Raw genomic sequence first — 17,364 nt, forward strand, 5'->3', positions numbered from 1 at the left:
AATAACACGAAATTAAAATTTCCGAATGAAATCCTGTGGCAAGGCAGTTAACCGTATAAAAGAATTAGAACTTCAAAACTATCTACAAGATACGAACAAAATTAAAATCCTTTGTGTATAGCCAAATAACGAAATAAGACTACACAATGCAGCTTTTTTAAAAATTATGTTCTTCTTGCATTAAGCTACGAGAAAATTCTCTATCGATCAATATTTTACGATATTCTAATTTTTGTTGGAAGGTCTGTACAATCCAGTCACAATGAACTCGGTTTCAGCTCTGACATGTGAGTGAACAAGCAGGTTAGTCTACACACAGTGAAGAGTGGCTCCACCTCAGGTGTATAAGACGATCCCTGGGTTGCTGTAACGCCGGGTGGGGGGGGTGGTTACGGTCATAACAGTGTACGGACAACCGGATGCCCGACGGGACGTAAGCGCACGCTCACAAACTAACGCCTCGGATTGGACAGTAAGAATATGGACCGAGCGAAGCGAGAGCGAGAGCGAGCAGTTGGACATCTCAACGGAGCCAAACGGTATTATTAGGTTTTATAAACGACCTTTTATCAAGAGACTGCATGCAACTTACAGTGACATTAAAACCCCAGGTTTGTGGTAGTTGAACGAGAAACGGTTGTTTTGTTGACTGTGTTGGTGAAGCTAAATGTGCGGTGTACTTGGATAGCTGTCATTGACGGTCTATAATAATTGCATTAAGTCGCCGAGGCCAACTGTTACGGCTGAGTGTTTGTGTTTTATGAATGAGTCTTTAAGACCCTACTGTGGTCCACAAGACACGCTGTCCGTCTCATTTTCTGAACACCACGCCGCCTCGTATAAGTGTTAAATGTTAAAGTAAAGAGTTTTGATTCGCCTTCCATTATGTAACCAAGTGGACAGTCTTTGATCAGAGAAAGACTCTGCCCTTGCTGTTGAACCAGAGAGGAAATTAATGGGCTCTGCTGCAGTAGAGGAGGTAAATTAGAGGGGGTGTGAAGAAATGTTTGTTTTTGAGTAGATGTACTTTGTGTGGTTTGACACGTGGCGACACAAGAAAAAAGATAGAAGATGTTGCTTGGCATAGTGGGCTCGGAGTTTAGTTATGCCTTGAGTGAGGGTTTATATTGTGGTTGTTATATATAAAAAAGATATAATTATATATATTATTTTATAGTATTATATATATTCTGCTATATATATTATACACACAACCACACACACAACATACAAACATACATTCATATACTACATACCATACATACATACATACATACACACAATGTATGCACAACAAAAAGCCAGAAATTGGACAAAGTCATTGTTTTTGTAATCATAAATCTAGCTTGACGAAGTCCTAAATTAGTCCTCATTGCTGCTAACACATTTATAAAACAGAGTAGGTAAAATATAAACAAGTTGAAATTATTACCGTTATCTTACCTGTTAAATAATCCAGTGTTTATTTATCTGTGATACAGTTCAATTATTGCAATTAGTTTCTGAAACACAGAACAACACAAACACTAAAGCTCCACGTGTAGGATTTAGTTGCAACGAGTGTGTAGTTCTAGTTGCAACACCCTCGTCCACACCTAAGAAACTACGGCGATTGTGAAAACTGTTTAAGAAAAAATCTAGAGCAGGGGTCGGTCGGTACGAGTGGTTAAAGCTCCGCCCCTGTATGGAGGCTATAGTCCTCGCTGCAGCTGGCCCCGGTTCGAATCCCGCATCGGATGGCTAATTTACTGCGTGTCACTCCCCCTCTCTCTGCCCCCTGCTTCCTGTCTATCTTCAGCTGTACTATCAATAAAGGCATAAAAGGCCAAAAAAATAATCTAGAGCAAATTATTATGTTTGTCCGCTCTGGGACCCACAGTGTGTGCAGATATAAAAGGCTTATTATTTAGGATTATACCCTAATGAAAGTTAGAAGTTTCTGATATATTTCTGTTAGGGATGCACCGATCCGATATTGGTATCGGTCCCAATATTTAAGAAAATTCTAGATCGGGTATCGGTGACAATGGGCCGATCCATATAGGCTGATCTATTCAGTCCAATTCGATGCTGTGCGCTGTGTGTGACGTCATACGCACGCAACACGCCGTGCGGCTATCTGGAACTTTTTCACACTACCTCAGCCAACAAACTTGACGGGCTGGTCTGAGGGGCGGTGGTAAAACTTCAAAGTTATAACACAACCAACTTAATCAAGCACCTACAGAAATTACGCGCCAGAGAGTACGCAGAGTTCATTGAACTAGGGGTGTTGTTTGGCTCAGTTGGTAGAGCAGCCGCCCCATGTACGAAGGCTCAGCCCAGGTTTCGAATCCAACCTGTGGCTCTTTCCCGCATATCATTCCCCATCGCTTTCTCCCCACATTCCTGTCACTCTTCAGCTGTCTCTATTGAAAATAAAGCTTGAAAATGCCAAAGTTAATTGAACTGAGGAAACAAAAATGGAGGCGGTTTGAAGGAGATGAAGGAAAGAGGTGAAAAATTTCCACTTTTGTGTTGGATGTTAAAATCATTTTTGAACTAAACTAAACCATTACAAAGAGCTGACTGTTATTATTATTTATTATCAAGCTTGTGAAGCTATTGTTTTGTTTTAAGAATGTTGTACTGGTGTACATCTACTGTATATCTGTTTATTTGTTTTTAAAAAAAGAAAAAAAGAAATGTTTAAGTCCTGATGTTGCCTTGCACAAAAGAATGATCCCAGTCTTTTCCATACAATGAAACATACTGTTTGTTACCGTAACTCCCACTGTTTTTCTGTATCCGTAAACCTCAGATATCGGTATCAGAGGTGAAAAAAGCAGATTGGTGCATCCCTTATTTATATTCCCTTAGTCCTACACAGTGGACCTTTTAATTGTAATCTTTGAATTTAGGAAGGATATGAAGTTATTACGAGAAAAGAATTGCTGAAATTTAAGTGAAGTTATTGTCATTGTCTTGGATTTTGTCAAGTCAAGTCTGAAGTCACCACATTTATTAGTGGAGTCTGACTCTAGTCCACAAACTGCTGCGTCCTAAATGACCAAAAAGTTGAATCAACACCCCTACCAAAACGTTTGCTTCAGCTCGGTGTACCTTTATAAACTAACGCTTTAGGTTCAGAGGTGAGATGAAGCGGCGATCAGTGTCACACATTCGCCCGTGTGCTCTCTGTGAAATGTGTCACTGTAGCTCTCAGCCGCCATCTGACACAAATCAGAGGCGATCATTCATCCGTCTTTCATGACGCCTTGATGTCACAACAGTGTTACGGTTGGGCTGCTTTTCACTTCTGTCCCACATACTTTGACAGTCAGTGGAAAGAGCTGCATGCTTAAGCGGCGCGATGCCGCCGACTGTCATGGCAGCACAGCAGCATTGTGTTGCAGCCCTCATTGTGCTGAGTGCGACATTTCCAGTAAGTGTCCACGTGGGTCACTAATGGCTTCGCTTCTCGTGTAACTGCTGCCCCGTACGTGGTGCAGTTACAGGTCACGCTTGGCGCCAATCAGCCAAATGTAGTCCCCCACTGACAACGTGTTGAAGGTTACACCTCTCAGGTGTTCTTTGTGCTCTTAACTACAAAGACACGCAACATGAGGTCTACAGCATATGTGAGCAACTATAAACCGGGCCAGTTTTTGTCTTTTCACGCTTGTTTTTCTTTTAATTCAACCCAAGCTCTGCTGACAACAACGACTGAGCAGACTGTTTCAAATTTTCACAACAGTTTACATTAGGCGTGGCTGTTCATTTAAGCGGAAACTACAACATCCTTTTCATATCAAAGAGAGCTGAAGCACAGGAATTTCTTCCTCTATGCATTTCATTAGAAGCGCATATCATATGAGTTTGGCACTACTCTGTGTTGAACCAAAATAATTAGTCTGTTAATTGATGAGTTGATCGACATAAAATGAATTGGCAAAGATTCCGATAATCGATTAATCAAGCAAATATGGCAAATATTATATAAAGATTTGCTGTTTTTCCGCATTTTATATTATTTTAAATGTAATATCATTGGTAAAACAAAACATTCGAAGTGTTGATTTTCCAGCTTTGTGTTGACAGTTCATTGGCTAAACAATGAAGAAAACCATTAATACAAACAATTATTGATGGATTGTGTTTTTTTTTAAAGTAAGTAAGAATTTTACTTGTTTACAAATCACATGCAAAGTTTCTGGATGACTTTAAAACCTTAAGTTTGACATTGTGGAAGTTACTGTCTTGTTTTTTCGGAGCCAGAAGTGAACATATTTGAGACATGAAGCTGGTGGGTGACGTGCTGTGATTTGGGCTGCACTTGTTTTCAAGCAAGAAAAATGTTTGGTCACAAATGTTCTCGCATTTCAGCTAAAACAGTATGCTAAAATATGTTTGTTAAAATATTCGAGGAGAGAAATAATCAATGCAGTAAAAGAATCATGATTCACATTCGATCAGTTCGTAGTTTGATCTGAGTTTTGTGAGCCCAATTTGTTGCGAACTACTTTGTCAATCACAAGGTTGCAACACCCTCAAGAACAATCTTACTCTAAATAGGATCATCATTTACAAAATGAACATCATGCTGTATGGAAGAAGACTTGCAACTAGGGATTTAGATCATAAGCACATGAGGAAACTGTTTACTGACGTAAAAAATCAATAGGGGAAGTAGGGTCATTTCCCCGTAGGAATCTATACAATCAGACCTTATTGCTGTAGCCAATGGAGCTGCCTCCTGCAGGCCATTAGAAACAAGCATAACAATATTAAATATAGCCTTTTGCTCTATGCCATGGTGTCCAAAAACTATGAAATAAACATCTATGAACAACACGCAACATACTCCTTTATTCCTACATATATGGGCACTGTAGTTTATTTTAGCTCAGCCCTACATACACCATCCTAGTGCTGGAAATACTCCGTAGCATACCAAATGTGTATTAAACCGTGACTGGAAATAGTCTCCAGCAAATGCACTATTATTACTTCGGTTTGAGTAATGCTTTATAAAAACTACAGGGCCCAGCTGTTTTATTACTGAGCTTTTAGAAATTACACGATATATTTTGTCGAGATTAAAATGTTCCTCCTTGACCTTTTGAAGCAGTTGTCAATAAACAGTCTTATCACAGAGTCCATTTTTATTCTCGAGCTTGCAATCGTATCACTCGACCTTCATCAGTAGCAAGTTTACACAGATGGCATGACGTTTGGATTTCATTTTTTCCAAACACTAGAAATGTCACAGACAGGATAAGGAAGGACCGATTTTTTTCTATGGGATTTCTTGACAAAAGAAAAATATATAATGTCACTAGTCTTATCCTTTAAGTGGTTCAATTCTCAAATCCCCTCTTCTTGAAAAAGTGGGTCACCCCGGTGATGCTGTTGCATGGCAACACAGTGTTTGTCCAGAGAGGCAAGACTACCTGCGCATCTGAGCTATCGAGTGCCACGTCGAGCAGAGCGTCATCAGAGAAGCGTAGAAACTGGAGGGCGGTGCTGATGCTGGCGTAGAGACAGGAAGCTGTATTTATGTAATTGACATGTGTAGCAACCCAGTGCAGCTGGTCTGGTCTCTCTAATCCCGGCTCCCGAAGACTCGGCTTGTTTGTTTGTGGTCACATTTTTATTGCAGTCTCTCCATAAACTCAAGATGTAATGTTTTCATGTGTCATCAGTGGTAAAGACCCCGTTATACAACCGTCAGGTGTTGTGCTGGCTGAACGCTGATTTAAAAGTCGATATGTTTGATCTCGTCTACATTAGATACTCCCATGCACCCTCACAGGTGTTTCCAGTTTTGGTTGATTAGACCACTGATATCTCATCACTCTCATGTTAGCTTTGATGCTATTATTAAGGCAGGGTTAACCAGAATAACACATAAAGGCTAAAGGCCTCTAACTCTACCTGTTTTTAGTTATAATTGACATTTTTATGCATTAAAACAAAAAATAAATTACCATGAATTGTGTAGTTGTGTAGCCACATTTAGAATCAGTGTTCAGCGTTTTCCATCGGAGGCAGCATCCAAGTAACTAGGTGTCAGTGTGACAAAATCACTTAGCTGATTGACTAATAGACCTTTTTCACAGCAGCCTTATTGACGTGATACTAATGAAGGTTGAGCTCAAACAGAGTTAGGCTGCTGCCGTGGTGTATGTCGGCTCACTGTAAAGGGACTGAACCTTAATTAGTGTCATTGGAAACACCTGTGTTGACCCTACTATCTTCATGTCAAAATGAAAAACATATATCGCATAACTGGGGTTTAGATTGTTGGTTGAAGAAGATACTTAGAAATAATTTTTTCACTTAAGTTGCTACACATGGAGAGATAGTGTAGTGATGGGCAGCCAAGTAGCAGCACACTGGGAGCAGTTACCGGTCCAGCAGTGCCCAGGAGGTGAATTGGCACCTCTCCAGCTACCAGTCCATCCTCCATACTTTAGTCCATGCTTGACTTGAATTGGCCAAGCTCTGGTTCCCAAGCCAAATCCCTTCAGACTGAGCTACTGGAACAAGATCTTTGAAGACATAATCTTTGACTGTGTGAAATTGTAAAGGGCATTCCTCTTAGATTTGAGTCATTTTATGGATTAAATGATTCAATAATTTATTAAAAATTCAAATTATTTGTTTGTTACATTCCTTCAGGCAACACAGCAAAACAAATTACAACCACTGTATCATAAAATCGTGCTGTTTGTCTCAAAATTAAAGTGGGTCATTATCTATTTTAGAAGAAAATTTAAATATAATGTAGCCTATAGTATAGTGTTTTGAATGTCCACGGTTTGCATGTTCACCAGCTGTTGAATATAGTCACATAAGCCATTGAATAGCGGTTGAGTGGAAAAAACCAAACAACAAACGTTGGGCTAAATGAGGGATCTCTACATGAAAGTCTTGCACCCTTTCCCTTCCTCCCCATGTCCTCCCTCAGGCCCTCGCCTCCCTTCCTTCCTTCCTTCTGACTGACATTTCTGTAATAACACTGTCTGAGCTCCACAGGCCCTCCTCCCTCAATCTCATCCTTAGCTTACTGTGCACCACACGCAGGGCCAACGGCAGCTTCTCACACCGGGAGCCTGCCTGGCACGCCTCACATCTATATCAGACCGCTAAATGCCAATAACGACAACTCAGCTTGATTAAGAAAGTAAGCATCTTCAATCTTCCGGGGGGGTTCCTCTGCTCTGCTGGCTCTCCTGGAGGCAGAGTTGCCGTTTGCCAAAGGGTTTATTGGACAGACACACTTGCGGACGCTCAGGCTGGTCAGCCTGTTTTAGGATTTGGATTCAGCTGAGAAGTGGGTTAAGCCCAACATCTCTTTATATTTGGGCAGGGGTATTACAGTAGTGACTGTGAGGGGTTTAGATTAACTCAGCATTGTTGAACCCTGAGTGTGCCTGGGCTTTGCTGCTAATATTATGCAGGCTTTACTTCCTGGAGTGATGGTGGGTGAATTCTGGAGATCTACAGTCATATTTACAGTTTTTAAAGATTTAAATGTGGCCAAAACAATTCACAGGAGACCTGCTTTACATTTTATGAAATGCAGTTAACAAGAATTTTCTTTTCAACCAACAATGGTGTGTGTGTGTGTGTGTGTGCTTTGGTTTGTGTGTATGTATGCACGTGGCTTTAAATGTACCTCTCTCTTGCGATGTGTCTGCTAGCTGAGCTTCTATAATTACCACAGCCTGCAGCGCCTCATGGGGAGCATATTAACACACACGAGTGGAGGAGCACATGCACAAGTCATACAGGCTGCATGTGTGTGTGTGTGGTTGCTTGAATGTGTTTTCAGTATCTCTGACCTCTGATGTGTGCATCTGTAGAATAATATATAAATAGAAAGGGATGCACTGTCACTCATAGAGCATAATATAATGTGTTCCTATGGATCCATAAGTGATGCTTGTCTAACGCTACAGGGATAAAATCAATCAAGATGTGAGTGTGCAGCATGCGCCATGTGACCAAAACAAAACGATAAACTACCATGAACTCAGCTAAAGACTTAATACCAAACTGACTTTTTAGAGTTGAGCATTTTCAAGGAAGAAATATCGCGATAATCTGTAAATCGTTTGAGTAACTAGTAATCAATCAATGCTAAGCATACCACCATTGGATGTTGGGGTGAATCAGGAGCACTTCTTTTCCAGCAAATTAGCTCTGTCTTTTTAATCCCATTGAGGATTCAACAATATATAATCTTATTAGGAGTAAATCTGCCTCCTGTGACTGTAGCTGACCAGGGTCGACCTACGCTACTGTATTGTAACATCTGTCGTAATGGTGCTACTTTGATAGCCTCATATTGTCTGAGGTGGTAGCGTGTAAAAAAGTTTGAGAAACACTTTATTTATGTCACTTATCAAGCAAAAATCGTCAACGTCCTCTGGTTTGATCTTCTCAAAAACACAGACTTTTACTGACTAGTTAATCGGTCTCCATCTAATCAGACCATATGTGACAAGTGGAATAAATAAATCTACCCAGTCTGACACTTTATTTCTTAAAAGTAGAGTTTTTGATTTGGTAATATTTTGTTTTTAACTAAATAATGTGGATTCTGTTAGAACTTTGATTTCAGGTTGTATTATAGCTGCACAACTTACATTTAGCTGACGCTTTAGAGGAGATAGATTTACCATGTTGAGTTGTTGGTGGTGCTTGGAGTGGAGGTGTTCTCTGAGCTGGGCACTGTTAACCAAAAGTTTGATTTGGCCTGAGTGTTCAAGTGCCAGAGCCAGGCCTTGTTTATTGGAGGAATCCAACATTTGGGAGGTAAGGCAAGGGTAAGGTGTTGGGAGTTATGTAGCATGTTGAGTTAGTTAAGGCCTGATTTTCCTCATGATGTCAAGTGCAAAGCGGCACAGCCGGGCAGCTGAGGGCTGTATACAGTATACAGTGCACACTTTATATACAGCTTGCGCTCTGCCCTGCAGTCTTTTCCTGTCTCTATACAGCTGTAACCTCACATATTCATCTAACAGCAAAATACACCCACAGCTAGTTGTAATCTCCGGCACACCGCCACTGCCTGCCACCCACTTCAGCCCCACAGTTTCCCATATCCTCCATCCACTTATGTGGAAGGAGGAGGTGAAGTGAACATGACATCCCAGCTTGTGTTCATTTCCACGCACTTCTGTAAATTCTCTTTAGTAAAATAATTAGAAGTAAGCAGGCTGGGGAGCCTTCATAACATTTTATGTTATCTAAGACAGGCTGCTGTGTTTTGCATTAAAGCTCTGCACGCAATCCCATAAATCACGCTCGGGATTACCAGGTGCAAACAGTTGTGTGTGTGGGGGTGTGGGGAGGAGGACTGCACAGGCTTTCTGTCTGCCACTTCTCATCTGTTTTCATCTCCTGCAATCTACTCTGAACTCACGATGAAGAGGGAAGCACTGATAGATGGATTGTTGTGGTGCGGGCTGAATCCTCGGGGAGTGTTGAACAGTCATTGTTATGTAATTTCCTCTCAGCGCCGATTGGTCAAGCTGTGGGTTGTTGGTGGGCTCAGCACGGTAATCTCACAAGCATTATCTGTCTCTCGGAGTCAGTGGTTGTCATGTGCAGGATTCTCTCATCCATGCCTGCCTTTGTAAATCCGCCAGCCAGCCAGCCAGGCCGGCCTGTTTGTATCATCCATCAGTCAACAGGTTTGTGCACAAATACTATTTTGTCCAGCATTTTATCCAGCTGGCTCGAGGCTAGAATGATTTATAAGATTGCATTTGGTCTTTAAACAGTGCTAACATAGTCACACTAACCACAAGGAGTTTTTCTTTTTACATTTAGAAATAAAAAAAAACATGCACTAGCCCCCAAGAATGAATACATAACCACATGGATGTGAGTTGTATAGCCCTACAGAGAACAGTACATTGAAATGCTCAGATGTCTTCCTTAGCAAATTTGAGGGCAAAACATCTATTGACAAGCGTCTGCTTTCTATCTCCCATTTGTTAATAATTGATATTGTGATTTAAAAGCATCTTGACGACTCCAAGTGATGTGAATTCATGAGAGTCATAATCTGAGATGGAAGTTAACATGACATTCTCTGCTAACTTGAATGAACCTGAATGTGAGACATGCCCTACTGAATGAAGGTCAACGTAGATTGATAAATGAACCTTAGTTTGATTTTAGTTTACTCTAAATCTTCTTCTAGAAGTCTCTGTCCTGTCTCTGTACAGCTGAAGACCGACTGTTGCTGTGCCGACAATAGACCTTGAGGCGAATCGCGGTGGCAGAGAAAGGCTTTTTATTGACAGCTTAATTGCTTTGCACACCATTTGATTATCACATTGATTGTCTAAGAGGTTGTCTTAGAGGTTGCACACTGCAGTCACACAAGGTAGACATCTACACCGTACTCTAATGAAGTACATTTACTCAGTATTTTACTACTGTGTTTTTAAAGGCTGCGTTTTGCTGATTAGGATTTTTTTCAAGGTCCAATGTCCCAGGTTTTAGGGGACTCTATTGAGGCAATATGACACAAATGTATTATATAATAAGCATAACTGTTTCCATTAGTGTGTGTAATCACCTGAAAACAAGAATCATTATCTACTTTACAGTCAGCATTTTATATCTACAGGCACATTGAGTCCTCTTCTATGGAGTCCACCTTGTTGTACCACCATGTTCCTACAGTAGCCCAAAACAGACAAACCAAACAGAGGGCCTTTCCTTTGAAACAGGAGAGTGAGTGAAAGTCTAAATGCCACTAGATCCTACAGAATGGTCCGTTAACATTTGAAAGTTTTTAACACCAAAACCCAAACTGTGCGTTTTTTTTACTACCTTAAAAATGTGTTTAAGCACAAGCAGTCGTACAAGGACTTGCCCACATGCCAGACATTCATCTGCAACTCTCAGTACTTTACGCCTGGTTGCTCATATCTCCAAAATCTTAACTTTTATAGAAACTACTAAAAAATAAAACAGCCTTGTTTTAAGTCAATAACACAAGATTTTAGACAGTAAGAGCAAATTTTATTGCTACCAGTCAAAATGACCCTAAAGAGCCCCAAAATAAAAGATCCAAGAAAAATATCTATCATCAGAATTTTTAATGGACGCAGTACAACAGACACATACCTGAACATGTCAACACACTGCAAGACCGAGCAGACGTCCGCGGAGGTTTTTATTTATTCGTCTGTAATCATAGATGTGTATGCGTGAGAGCCAGCGTGTCTGTACCTGGCCACTGCACGCGATGGCAGATTGTAAAGGTAAACCACTGTAAGCTGCGATGGTGCTTTTTCTCTTATTAATGCGGGGGACACAGGAGCTGTCAGTGCTGTTGTTCCGCTGCTGGTGAAATAGTAATGAGTGTGTATAACAGAGCTGAGCCAGTGTGGTTTACAGCTCTGTTGCACTCAGAGGCGAAGGCCAGGGCACATGGAGCACTGACTGGCTGTACATCATGTCTGTGTGGCGGTGATGGAGACAGTACAAGAGGTTTCTGGTCACCGCTGGAATAAAGCTAATTGAGAGACCGAGGTCAGATTCTTTTTCCCTCTTTGGCTTGGAAATGTCTAGAGTTTATAAACCTATTATGGATTCAACATAGATTATGTTTCATGGACACGTAGTGGATCTAACTCTGGTTTCAGCTTCTTACAGGAGAAGAATAACTTATTTTCCCATTTCTCTGTTTTGTCTTGGTCGGGCAGCAACAACAAGAAACAGTAGTGTTCAAGGCCATTTGTGATAAAGACAGGTGAAGCTGTCTGCCTGTGATATTAAATTCAAAATGTATTTATTTATATAGCCCCTTTCATGCAAACATGCAACCCAAATGACTTCACAGAGCAAATAAAAACAGAAATAGACAACTAATAATAGAATCCAGCAGAACAGATAATACAATAATAATAAATAATAAAATGAAACCATACAATTAGAACATTTTATAATAAACAAAAGCCAGAAAAAAGTAAGAAAAATGAAAAAGAAGTTTAAGAACAGTTGCATAAAAACAATGAAACCAATAAAATGTTAAAAGTAAATTAAAACCTATGAGGTGAGTAAACACAGGGGATAAATTCATTTATAATATTAATATTGTTAGTTAGACAAAACAAATGAGCAGCTACTGATCATTAGAGACTTCTGTCACTTCTGTGGGAAGCAGTGATATGCCGCAGGGCGTAGCATCGACCTGCATGCTGCAAATTAACACAGTTTGAAACGAACCAGGGCACAGAACAGCATCACCTCAAGTAATCAGGCGGGTGGCTTGTCCATGTAATTCCAGCAAAGTAAATATCGCAGATGGTCGGCTCAGCAGAGGTGTGTTTGGAAGAGCCTCAGAGGCCATGAGTGTTTTTGTTTTCACATGATGACAAAATAACTATAATCTTAGCTAAATTACTTCTTCTTTTATTTTTCTGAATGGAACATCATTTATTTATCATGAAAGGAAGATTCTACCCGAGGAAGTGGCAATCAAAGTAGAAAACAAATAAGCTCAGATTTTAGCTCTAATTAAAGTTCAAATATTTGTAGCAAAATTGAAGGATGGAGAAAATACAAAGAGAGAATGACATGAAATTTTAAAGTTAAAGCCAGCTCTCGTATAACCACGGCTCACTATAACGTACGTTGGCTTCTGCTATTCATGCATTATTTGTTTGATAAATAGATAGTCCTCACATATCAGCACCACTTTGATGAGTAAAAGTAAAGGCAGCAATCAATATTCGTTAAAAGCATCACCACTAGAGTAGCCTTTTAAAAAATTTAGTTGAGTATTTAGTGGAACACTGGAAAGCCTCTTTAGCTTCAGAGTAGCTAATTTTAAAACCAACACTTACAATGCTGGAACTGAAAATACCACAACATACTGATAAACATGTTATATCACTGAGGAACCGAGGAAACAAAACCATGTCATGATGCCGTGATGAGACAGGTAACTTTGTTGGCAGAGTTTTAACACGCTTTTCACAGGAAAGCAATAATTGGCACCGTGGTCTTATCCAGATGAAAGCTGACAAGTTGAAGACAGCATACTTCCTGTGTGGTTTTTAGTGGAAGCACAGAGCATCCTTTGGCCATGTCTCACGAAATCCTAAACTGAATTTGCTGTAGTGGCTTTAAGATTGATCTTAGGACAGGGGTTAAACACAAAACAAACTAAAATATGGCACAAATGTAATATAGAATAAGCATAACTATTAGGGTATAATACCTGAAAACAAGAATAATTATGTTTACTTTACTTTATAATTAACATTGATACCTACAGACCGAGCTGCAACCTCCGGTGTTGAGAAATGAAGCCAGTGCGGAAGTGCTAAAAACTGTCCTTGAGCAGACGCTTGAGGCTGGCTGCAGAAGTGAGTCAATTTCCATAACCGCCCGTTTTAAAATGTCCAACTTCACAGCAGAAATAAACATGTTGACAGTCTGGTTCAGACAACGGCTTTGGTCTCTATAGCTAATTTCCCTTCACCTGTTCAGATGATATTAAGGCGTGCATAATTAACAGTGACTGATTGACAGGTAAGTGTTGTTACAGATGGCTTATTAGAGCACCCAGGTGTCATTCAGACTGCTTCAGGTCTGCCGATGATCCATGTGTTAGCTGATATTTAGATTAACAGCGAGGCGGAAGAAGCAGTACATCCAGCATGGGGGTACTAGCGCTTTGGAAACCTATGGATGCCATCACCTATGCTCCGTCCATTCTTAATACTGTCATTGCTACAGACACATCGATTTCTCTTCTACAGAGTCCACCACGTTGTTGCTACAGTAGCCCAGAACAGACAAAACAAACAGAGGGTCTTTCTTTTAAAGTGGTTACAATCCCCAAAATGCCTCTAGATGCCACTAAATCCTACAGTCTGGTCAACAGGTGAAACAAATCAAGTTGACAGAAAGGGGAGAACTACAAAATAAAAACAGGATATACAAAACAAACTCTGTATTTTTTAAATAAGAATACTCAGTTAAGGGCGTGTGTGTGTCTTGACTTGTTTTGGTAATACAACGTGGCTGTTGCTTGTTTCCACGTGAGCTCACAAGCTCGTTATCTGCTGACCTTTGGAATTCCGGCTATAGAGCAGAGCTCGATGTTCTCGCTAGGCAAACAGCTCAGGTATTTGAATCCCATGTTTCTATGGATATCTAATGTCATTCTCTCTCTTTGCCAATATTCAACTAGAGCTGTATATTTGGGAATCCCCCACCCCGCCACCCCCCGCTGTGTTTTTGTGTGTACAGTGTTTGCAGGAGTGTGTCTTTCGGCAACATGACAGGAATAACAAGTTCGCTTTACACCCACTCTTCGGTGCCAAGAAGAATGCTTGACTTTGTGATAATTTTGGACTTTGCATCACAAAGGTGTAGTTTGAACAAATCCAACAATCAAGCCAACACACTCACCATTCCCTAATGTCAGCCCCATTAGAGCCAGCATCCTTGGCCATCTGCACCGTGACTCATTTGACTGTCATTTCACGCCATTTATAGGCTGTGTTTGGAAGTCTCCCCCTCAGCCTCGCCCCGGGATACCAGACCTCCTCCTCCTCCTCCTCTGGCTGGGGTGTGGCTTGAGGATGGAGATTGGACAATGCTGCTCCCAATCTCCCAACCCCCCACCCGTCGTGCATCATTACATTCCTACTACCACCCCTCTCCACCCCAATCATCATCTTCCCCAGAGGTTTAGGCCTTTTAACAAGAGGATGGGGTGGGGCATCTATTTCCTGAGCTTTTCCTTTCACCCACAGGCCCTCCCTCTCAATCAGTCTTTTTTTGATATACCCCCTCTGGTCACAGTCAGTCTCAATCTCTGACAGTACCGCTCACAAAACTCACAAACATACACTACAGACAGACAGACAGACAGACAGACAGACAGACACACCACCATGACCTCCCTCCGTCCCTCTGAGTTATGCCTGCTATTTCTCTCCAGGCTGTTGATTATCCGGTGACTCAATCTTTCAGTCGATTTCTTAACGTCACTTTGAAAATGTTGCAGATGACAATACCTCTGTTGAGCATTATATTATCAATCCCTCTTTTAATTTGTGCCAGCCCTCGTTCTGTGCAGAGTTTAATGTGTGATGAAATATAAACCCTTATCTCTGTTCTCTCTCTCTCTCCGTGCAGGTGAGAAACAAGACGGAGCCAAACCCGAGCCCACATCAAAAGCTGTGAAATGCTCAGAAACCACCTGCGAGGTCAGTACATGTACACGCATGCATACAAACACATGCACACAGATGTGCCGAAAGAAGTGGTTTTCCTTTGGCACATTCAGGAGGAGTGTTGAGAGAGACATTAAATGACCTTTTGGGGAGACTAAAGAATGGTTCTTCTGACATTCTGACTCTGACCTTTTGATTTTTCTCTCAGACCGTTGTAGTCATTCAGCTCTGAAGCTTGAATTTTCTTATTCCCCCTGAGCATGGACTCCTGTCAGGTGACTTGATTCGAGATTTGAATGCTCCGCGTCATAGGAAACTCGGCAAAATGGTCAATTTCAGCTGATATGAGTCTAAAAAGTCACATACAAACACAGAGAACACGAGTTCATGCTAAACACTAAAGTAATTTTACAGTAAAACATATTGGTGTTAAACAAAGCATTTACACTTTGTATTAAAAGAAGTTTGGCTAATCATAATAATTTGACCACATATCCTGACTACAGTGGGTACTGTAGTAGTGACTACAGCATGTATGTGTTTGTAGTGTGGCGAGAAGTGTGTGTAAGGAGCTGGATGTGACCTCTGTTAACTCTTGATTTTAATAATACCAATAACAGTCTTGGGTTATATCATTTAATGTAGGATTTAGCTGTAACTAACGGCTTTACTAGTAGATGATAAACCATTTACGAACATTTACGATTCATAAATGAGAACATATTTTTATTGCCACGTGGTGCCCTAGAAGAGGATGCATAGCAGCTTTGTGGTTTTATGGTTATGGTTTTATACAGTGATTAAAGAAAGAGGAGGGGTTTTTTTTTATTAAAGCTGAGAATGATTAGTCAAGTATACGATCAGCAGGTCAGTAGACAATTTAGCTGCAGCTATTTATAGCGGTTAAGTTGTTGTAGAAAAAATACCAAAAACACTCCAGTTCCAGCTTCTTTGTTTTTTCTGTCATATGTGATAAAATATTGAATATATTTCAGTTTTAAACTGCTGGTTGGAGATGTAAGAGATGTAAGTTGTGCCAGACAAGACATTTTTGATGTTATATACACTTAAAATGTTAGGATCGCCAATGCTAGAACACAATATACAGTGTGCAGTAATATGTGGGATGTTAATATAACTGGCATGGAGAGAACTGATTAGTGATTTGGCACAAAGGGATTTTCTCTTGTGCAGAAACAGCCTGTCCTACTTACAGAGACGCCACCGCAGCCTAACCTGCTGTTCCCAGCTGGTTCTGCTTTGAAATACACCCCCCCTCCCCATCTTTCTCCTCCTCCCCTCTCCTCTTCATCTCTCTCTGCTCCTCCTCTCAGAGTCTGTGCAGAAGGCTCCACCTCTCCCGAATCCCCCACCCCTCTCCTCCTCCTCTGCTCTTTGAGCCGCGTCCTCTCTGCGTCAGACAGCTCCATTCATGAAAAGTGTGACGTGGGCAGGTCTTCAGCGACCCGGTGACGCTGCCGGCCACCCACTCACGGGCCAGGTGCTGCGGGAGTCAGAGGAATGTCTGTCATTCTCCATCCTCTGTCTCCCTCTCTCCGTGTCTATCTTGTTGTTTTTGTCCAGTCCTGACCGTCAGCTCAGTATTTCTCCCCCCGGCTTTTTATTTCTACCCCCCCTTCCCTCCATCCCTGCCTTGGAGCTGAGAGAGGACCATGAATCTGAGCTCTGTCTGCTGTGAGTAATCTGCTGATGCTGTGTCTTTGCCGTGCATCTAAGCGGAAGCTGGTGTGATGTAGAGGTAGTAATCCTGCTTTATTTGTCTCACTGGTGTTTTCTTTGATTGTATATGTACGTATGTCTGCAAGAAGTCATTCAAGTATGCGTACGTGTGTGCTGTTTGTATATGTGGATCAGCTGTTAGTGTTTGTTCAGTGGCAGTGCTGCAGGAGTGTGTTGAGCGGTCGTGCGCCGATGCGTGCAGGAGCTATTTTAGGCTCAGCTGTGATGCTGCTGCTGCTTTTTGATGCAGTACTTCTCCGTGCCCTCTGAAGGACAGGTTGAGATATAGGTAAAGGTATAGACCAACAGAACCTGCCCAGCTCTACCTCCTGACGTAGCAGCCAAATGATACTGTATATATATTTATATATATAATGCTGTTTGGTCAAAGATGACAGACTTTTCTGGGACACACGTG

General features: G+C 41.2%; 1 protein-coding gene across 3 annotated transcripts in view; it reads left to right on the plus strand.

Annotated features, from left to right (window-relative positions):
* The first annotated feature begins 478 nt into the window (after positions 1-478).
* map3k13 (mitogen-activated protein kinase kinase kinase 13) overlaps positions 479-17,364 on the plus strand; it is a 34,359-nt gene continuing 17,473 nt past the window's right edge. For 2 of the 3 annotated variants that reach the window (XM_027291036.1, XM_027291039.1), the window contains exons 1-2: positions 479-539; positions 15,169-15,239. The gene's annotated coding sequence lies outside the window, so the exon portion shown is untranslated. Of the gene's footprint in view, positions 540-15,168; positions 15,240-16,616; positions 16,902-17,364 lie in introns of those variants that run through there. The other variant, XM_019267047.2, reaches the window with a different exon arrangement.

The sequence above is a fragment of the Larimichthys crocea genome, chromosome XVIII (genome assembly GCF_000972845.2).
Source record: "Larimichthys crocea isolate SSNF chromosome XVIII, L_crocea_2.0, whole genome shotgun sequence".
NCBI lineage: Eukaryota > Metazoa > Chordata > Actinopteri > Sciaenidae > Larimichthys > Larimichthys crocea.